An 8,591-nucleotide genomic window follows, 5' to 3' on the forward strand; every position below is an offset into this window, starting at 1 on the left:
CTCGGTCTGTTCCACAGCTTCACTCTACATACAGAGATACAGAAACAGGGATGTTTTTAATTTATCTCTCCTCTCGAATTCTATCCCAAATTCCTTTTAGAAAACGGTTTTAGAATACTGTTAAGAAGTAGGTTGTTTATTGCTTTATACAAATTTGGCACAGTGAGAAGATGAACTAGATCAGTGAATTTTTGTGTTTTTGATTGTAAGAATAGTGGGATCTCTGTAACCAGAATTATGGATTATTCTAATGGCTTTTTTTTTGTAATATGGATAATGGTAATAGTGAGCATTTATAAGTATTGCCTCAAACCTCTGCACAATAACAGAAATACAGTGAAATAAGTGAACAATAAAGATTGTGAAGTCATTTGTCGTCCAGAATTTGTTCTATTATACTCAATATTGAAATGCTTTTTCAAACTTTGAAATTTCCAGCTTATTTTATTATTTATTATTATACCAAGAAACGTTTGCAATTTGTCTATGGTTGAGTAACTAAGAATCCAGGTACAGGTATTAAAAGTCTACAGGTAGCAGATGATTATTTAACAGAAGGGCTCACAAAATTAGAAACATTGGGTAATATATAAATATGTATATAAAAAAGGTTTTAATAAAGATGTCTCACACAAATGGGTCCCTAATGTTAAAGGTGTTCTGAATTGGTCACTTTTCAAAGGTTTCCAATAAATCCAACACGTTCTCACTCCCAACTCGTCAAATGTGTGACGCATGGTCAGGCTCCCTCTGCTTCACGCGCAGGGTACCCCCCTCGCCTCCAGAATTGACGTGCAGGGTCCTCCTATTGAATACTATAGAGCTCCCTAAACGTTGTTTATTGACGACAAGAGATTGCCGCGGAAGAGCCTGTTGTCCGTATATTTATCGCGTATATTTATATATTTCCGAAATCACGTTATAGGCCATTACTTTTGTATCGTTTATTGCGTTTATGGAGTGAGTGATGTATGCTGGGTAATGGCACAGCTAGCGACTGGGTGACTTTATTCACCCGCTTCGGATGTTATCAGTCCATACAGGAGTTATTAGCAGACATCAGTCCCATAGATATGGGCCATCTCCACCTGCTAGATTGTTCAGAAGGTTGTTATCATCCATCCAGATGGAGGATCACTAACAGGAGCGTGGGAAGACTCCAGAATCCACTCCGGCTGGAATCCGGTGGACACAGCAGTGTTTACAGGTAAGGCCATTTAAACGCACAGCATTTATAAAATGACTATTAAAAGTCAGCGGGTGTCAATAATGTTAATGTGGTTATGTTAGTAATACACCGAGTGCTAATATAACAGCTTTAAGATGCATTTGTAGATATTATTACGTGTTTTACCGTCTTTATGGTGCTAGCTTAAAGTTACGGTGTAAACGTTAGCTTATATTGGAGTAAAGCTATTATGTTAGGACAGAAATATTAGCTTCTGTCATGACTGATGAAGTTACTAGTTAATAAAGTTTGCAGTAAAGTGATTAATCGCAGCCAAAGACTGACGGTAAATATCTCGATTAGCTTCAATGCATCTGTAATAAATATGTGCAAGTTTCAGTGCTTCTGTATGATACGTATACTGACCCAGGGTCAGTGTAAAATACAATCCTAGCTGTGTGAACAAAGCCTGGCTCCTTTAATCCTGCATGACAAACCTCAGGATGCAGGTTATTATTACTCTTTCCTGCTGGCACACCTGTCACACCTGAGAGTCAGCTAGAAACTTACAGTGACGTGGACATCATGCAAAGACTGCCAGACTCTGTAATACTGTAAATGATCAGTGACTCAGGTTAACACTAAACTTTAAACAGTACCTCTGTGTCTCTGTGTGTGCTGAACATCTGGAATCAGGAGTGAGTCAGGCTGCATCAGCTGAAGCTGTTATATGTAAATATCAGTATTTTTTATTCAGGTGTGGGGAAAATACGCAAGACTGCAGTGAAGCGATGTACCAGATTAATCCCTGGCCAAAGGTATCGTACTTAAATCAGACTACTGATCCAGCCACATCAGCCTTTTGTGAGGTCTGTTTAAAGTAGACTTAAAATGAACTGCAGGTTCCTGAGAGGTGGACTGTGAGCACAGAAACACATGCTCATACATACAGCTGCAGCAAGCTTACATTAATTTTAAATAGATTTGTTACTCTGATGTCTGTCTCTGTGTTAGTCCTCTGACAGACTGGTGACCTGTCCATGTGTGCTCTACCTATGACTACTGGGACAGGCTCTGGCTCCTGTAATAGAAATTTTCTATTATTCTCATTTAAAGTATTTAAGTGCTTATGCATTTGCTTAGTTGTGACACTGTTATAGACTGTTCAGTGAAAGTTTCTAAAACTAGATGAACTTACTTCAGCATCAGCAGTTTGAGAAAACAACTCCCTTTGCAGGTGCTGATAAGGCCGAGGGCACAAAACAGCTTAACCATTGATCCGTTAGGTTTCATAGCGAGGCGCGTGAAGTGTGGTATGATCAGTTTGTAACTTCCTCCCTTTTTCTTGGAATGCATAAAGGAGTAGGAGCACCACTTCTGTGGCAGAGCTGACATGATTGTGAACTGTGATGTTTGATGTGTGTTGGCTCTCCTGCGCGCAGTAATAAATAGCTTGATCACAGCTCTTTCTGTGTTGCAGACTTTATTTACAAAATTCCACAACACCCCCCACCCTCCCACTGTGAACTGAATATTCAGAAGAAAATGAATGGATAGACTGACATTTGTTTAAATACTTCTAGAAATCTGAGCTGTTGGTGTGGCAATAATATTAGAGCTGGCAATCTTTCTTACTGAATCTCTACTATGAGTCATGTTACCTGAGATTAATTCTATGTTTACCTGACAGCCTGGACAAATGTGCTGTGTGAAGAATGTAAATCAAATCAGATCTTAACTGCTTATATTTAAGGAGCCTGGTCATATTTAATTGTAACATGAACCAATGATTTTTTTGATTACTGATTCTAAGAGAGTCTTTGTGGAAATCCTGTTTGGCTTTTTGTCATTTAATTCTCTTTTCTGTTTGCCAGAACAGTTCTTCACAGTCGCTGTCCACATGGGTCAGTGGGACCAAGCAGCACTCTGCTAATGTGAGACTCTGACCAGCAACATCCAGCAAGACCCAAGCAGCGTTTTCTATCTCCCAGCTGGAGTTTTTTGTTTGTCTGTGACTGGAGAGTCAGATTTTTGTTGAGGCTGGAGGAACAGCCTCACACTTGCAGAGGTAAGTCAGTTTGCAGAGATCCCTCCCACCCTGGCTTTTATGTGCTAGATTTCATATCTGAAATTCAATTCAGTTCAATTCAATTTTATTTATATAGCGCCAAATCACAACAAAAGTCACCTCAAGGCGCTTTATATTGTACAGTAGATAGCACAATAATAATAATAAATACAGAGAAAGTGAAACAGTAATATTTCAGTGACTGCTGCTTATACCACAGGTTAATACACTCTACTGATCCCTGATGGGAGCATCATCACCTCTGCCAACAAAGAAGCCTGGTGGATGTTTGTTTGCAGTCTGATGATGGGAGATCATGCTGTGCATCTTCAAAGTTTGTCTCTTGATTATTATTCATACACAGTAATGTGAAGCATGCTCATATCTAGTATAACTGAACCAACCTGGTGCTCTTCATTTATGGAGGCTGTTGAGTCTGAATGTTGGATGTTGTGTATCTCGTGTTCTCTGGGCTTTGTTGTCCTCAGTCTTTTTGCAGGATCAGAAAACAAAACCAGAATGACCGTAAATGTTTCTTCTCCAATTGGATGATGATAAGACCGTGACATGGGATGCCACCTTTAGTCTTGTGATGAAGCAAAGCTCAGGAAGAAGTATGATTAAATGGTACCCACATGTGTGCTGCTGAGAAGGATGTACAGGGGCACCTGCAGCCAAATCCAAGTCTCCTCAGGTTAGTTGTAGTTGCAGAATGCCATAGGACTGAGACAGCTGAGGCATCAAATGTTTGATTAAACGGATGAAAAAGAGAAGTTTCTTCCCTATAATTATCATTTTTTAAAATATGTAGCAACTTCAGGTCTGTCAGCGTGCTGAGGTCACAGAAACAAGAGAAGAAGCTTCAGACTTCAGAGTGTTGTTTACAGTTTTCTGTCATCATGATCTCCCCTGAAGTTTATCAAGCAGTAAGTCCACAGTACTGTAATGATGATTCTGACTTTGGTCACAGTTGCATAATATTTTAATAATATACAATTATTTTTTGTAATTCATATTGTTTATGTTAATCAAAATTTTACTTTGTGAAATTTGTATTTGAGAATGAAGAATGTGGCAATATATTTTGGTTCAATATTTAATTCATTCAGTTGCAATTGTTAAATAAAAAAATAAATATATATTCTTATAATTTATATATATATATATATATATACATATATCTGTATTAGTTTTAATACATTAATTTGACACCTGTTTTGAAAATACCATATTGTATTCATACAGAATCAGTTTGGTATCATTGTCTGTCTGTTCACTGATTGCTGAAACTAAGGCTACGTTCACACTGCAGGCGAAAGCGCATCAAATCCGATTTTTTCGCCCCTATGCGACCCGTATCCGATCTTGGTATGACAGTGTGAACGGCACAAATCCGATATTTTCAAATCCGATCTGGGTCACTTTCGTATGTGGTACTGAATCCGATACATATCCGATGTTTTAGAAAGCGACTGCTGTGTGAACGGTCAAGTCGCATTAAATCCGTCTTTTACGTCACTGACACAAGACAGACGCCAATTATCAGCGCCGGAGAAGCGCCCGATAGCACATCGCGAACGATTTCCTACCATCCGGTGAAACTGTTGAGAAGACAACGTTGGAGAAATGTGAACATTTTATTTTTTACTGTATTTTCTGCAGATTCTGACAGAAATCTGCAACTATCCTTTGAAGCACCGCTCCTCTAAAACAGCAAAAAGGATCATTATTAGGTCATCTACATTATTATGTAAATAACAAAATAACTTAAAGAAAAAATTTGGAAACATAAAGTCCGAAGTCTTTATATTAAGGGCAATCAGTCAAACAATATTGTTTGCTCTGGGTCTAAACAGAGCGAGTTGTGTGTGACATCTTCTTTTGCGCATGCGGGCCGCTTTGAGCGTTCACACTAGAGCGCGTTTGATGTCGCATTTTATGTGTAGTGTGAACAAGCAGACAAAAAAATCGGATTTGATCAAAAAATCGGAATTGAGCATTAAGACCTGCAGTGTGAACGTAGCCTAAGAGCTACTTTGATCTATTTAGATCTAAAGTATCCAAAGTTGAGCTCTGATGTTTCTTCACCCTTGTGTGTGTGATATCTGATTTCCTACATGCTGGCAGAGGAGCAGTTTGTGCTCACAGATGGTGACGGTGTGGAGAGACGGTGGTGTTTCCTCAGAAGAACTAGCAGAGTCACAAAGGGCACGAGTCCTTCTCACCACCTTGACTTGCTGACTGATGCTCATCTGCACTGCACAGAGGAAATCAACTGACCGAGGTTTGTCCAGTGACGTGTTATGAAATGTATATTTGTTTTATGCTTACAGATATGTTTTTCTTGACAGAGGGACTCTGCAGAGGTTAGACAAAGCAGAGAAAACATGTGCTTTACATTTTACTGTGATTTACTGGGATATTTGTTGCCTGATGTTTAGCAGGAATGGAGGAATGGAATCAAAGGGAGAAGTTTTTACTGTTTTTCTAATGATGTAAGTAAATCTTCAATATTATTTATTTGCTTGGTTATATTAGGAGTGTTTCTGAGTGAGGGAGAGAGGAGTCATCATCCAGGTAAAGTGACGTGGATCAGTGGATACACTTGTCTCACCTTTAAAGGAGATACTCTTAGAGAGAGACGAATCGTAATGATCATGATTACAATGATGACAGCGAGCGGAACTAAGACTGTAAAAATCCACGACCAGAATGTTTAGATGCTTTCTAATTATTCATGAATACTGAGAGCCTCTTTCTGTGTTTTGTCTGTTTTGTTTTTTTTTACCTCATTTGTTACTAACAAAGATCACCAAACTCACACAGTTTACATTCTGTATGTTTCCATCTTTACCAGCCACACTCTGCCTGCAATTAAGAAAATAATCCTTAGCAATCGTCATTTTTCTCTTTTGTAATTGATGATAATTCAGTGAATATACTGCGCTGCTTCCTTTTATTGCGTCTCATATTGCTTTAAGTTTTTCAGTGTACAGTTATTTTTTTACTTCTGTTTGAATTAAGATAAGATAAGATAACCTTTATTAGTCCCACACGTGGGAAATTTCTCTGTATGTTTGACCCTGTAGACTGTTTGATGGACTGCTTGTCTTCCTGTTTGTAACCGCCGCCTGTTTTTGACTAAAGATTTGGATTTCTGACTTTAACACAGCCTCTGCGTGTCCTCCCTTTGTGTCCTCTTCCTCTGTGAATGTGTTGCATGTGTCACAGATTCATTTTATTAACAGCTTTCCCACAGTGAATTGCATCAGCATTCACTCACAGCACATTGCAGAAGGATTCAGATTAATACAGTGATCTTACAGTCAGCATTATCCTGACAGAGTGCCACTGTAAATTATCTTTCATCAGGTCAATTTTAAAGTTCAGTATTTCAAAGCAGGAGTTATGAAGAATCATATTGGCATTAGGACTGTAACAATATGTACTTACAAAGTCAAAGTTTTTTTTAATTATGTTAGAATATTGGAAGAGAATCAACTTTTAGTGTTTTCTGCATATTAATTATACTGAAATAGAGATGGTGACCCTAACTGTACAGAAGTATACTAAACAACTGACAATCTAACAAACATTACTGGCCTGAGCCATCATGCACAGTGAGTCTGATCCTGTGCTGTGAGAGTCTGATAAGCATGTTTCTGGTCAGTTTGGAAGAAATAACATCACAATGTCGATCTTTTTTTCAATATTCCTTTTACAACATAAACTGATCAAAGCTACTTATGTTCACAGCATGTAATAATGCTGAGAGACCACGGCATTGTGGTCTGTTGAGCTAGGGTTAGGGTTAGCAATCCAGACATATGTAATCAATACTACTCTTGCTGGATATAACAAACGCCTAGGAATTTGCATTATAATTCATGAAATATTCATATTCAGCATCAGTCATTTTATATTATAACCACGTATCCACCCAGGCTCATGGTGGGGCAGGGCTCTGTCCTGGGATGCTTGAGTGAAAGGTAATGTACACCCTGACCAGGTATGCAGTCAGTCAGAGTTGTTTTCAATATTTGGTTAAAAAATATGAGTGAAAACAAAAATCCAACTAGGAATTCTTGCATATGATGGGTGAAGTCTGTCTTTGACTGTATTGTCCAGCTGATCCATCACACCCCCAGCAGGTAAAAAACCTTATGACATAACACAGTAACAATGTAAAAAATTAAACAGCAACAGTGTAAATTTAAAGTGCATTCTAAACTCCTCTTCAATAAATTATATGGATGTGCAGTGAGTCATTCAGGACTGTAAAACGTGAACTACAGAACCGAGTCTTCATCATTAAATCTCTGGTTGCTTAATTTTTCTATCCTATATCAGATACTTTAAAGGTTTTAGTAAAGTTGCATTCTCATGGTGAGGCAAAGTGCTTTATGTGTGTGTGCGTGCGTTTCATGAACGGATATAAAATGCCTTTAATTACAGAACAAAGCGGGGGTTGAGTTCGAGTTACGGCAGACTGTCGCTACTTCTAAACGGAACGCAGCCTTCCTACGGCGGACAGCTAATAACAGGAATCGGACGCGCGGTCCACCCTAGTCCACAGCAACCACCATAGCAACAGCCTAGCATGACCTTAAAAACATATTCTGTCTTCATAACTATCAAAAACGTGAAATGATTTGCAAAGCGTTAAAGTGTTACAGCTGCAGAGAGCTATGGCGGTATCTTTGGAAGCTGTTTACATAGCTAATAATATACGATGTAACCATGGAAACAGTCAGTCACGTGAGCTAGCGGTGCACGTTTACTACAGTGAATAAGGTGATTGCGTGCACAGCGTCCACACGCTGCAGAGGGTAAAGACATTACTTCAATACTGTTTTATATTTATGTATATTTGCCTTCTGCTGACCATCACCTCAGGTTCACCATTACAGTTTCAGCATACAAATGCACACTGTTAAATATGAACACGTTCAAAAAAATCATGTCTCACAAATAAGCACAGCTTTTCATGTTTGTCATTATAGTTTTATTTGTAAGAAAATTGTGAACTCCATATTGTGTATCTAATCAAAGAACATTTGACAAGTCTGAGTCATTCCTTTGCCCTATGAGAGCTGGAATAAATATATATCCTGACAATTACAGTTGAGCAAACTTCAGTGAAATGTTGAAACAGCAGAGACAGGTAGAAATGGGATCAGATTAATCTTTGCTTAGTCAGACACCTCCTGTCCATAGTATTAAAAAACAAACAATAGCACGATCCGTGTGATTTTGCATCCACTTCCAAATCGTAGTCAAGCAGCCCAGTCTCATAAATAGGTAACAGAAATGTCTGTAATGTAGACATGTAGAGTGTAGTGTTGCATTAAAAGA

General features: G+C 38.5%; 1 long non-coding RNA gene across 6 annotated transcripts; it reads left to right on the top strand.

The window, feature by feature from the left end:
* The first annotated feature begins 1,024 nt into the window (after positions 1-1,024).
* Positions 1,025-6,329, top strand: LOC109196548 (uncharacterized). 6 transcript variants are annotated; one of them, XR_003215989.1, is made up of 6 exons: positions 1,025-1,207; positions 3,043-3,236; positions 3,457-3,930; positions 4,048-4,162; positions 5,364-5,520; positions 5,775-6,329. It is a non-coding gene; the product is annotated as an uncharacterized LOC109196548 (long non-coding RNA). The 6 variants fall into 6 exon arrangements; XR_002057991.2 differs by having other exon boundaries at positions 1,026-1,207; positions 5,372-5,520; XR_003215988.1 differs by lacking the exon at positions 4,048-4,162 and adding an exon at positions 1,926-1,986 and having other exon boundaries at positions 1,027-1,207.
* Positions 6,330-8,591: the final 2,262 nt, after the last annotated feature.

Source organism: Oreochromis niloticus, linkage group LG22 (genome assembly GCF_001858045.2).
Source record: "Oreochromis niloticus isolate F11D_XX linkage group LG22, O_niloticus_UMD_NMBU, whole genome shotgun sequence".
Taxonomy (NCBI): Eukaryota; Metazoa; Chordata; class Actinopteri; order Cichliformes; family Cichlidae; genus Oreochromis; species Oreochromis niloticus.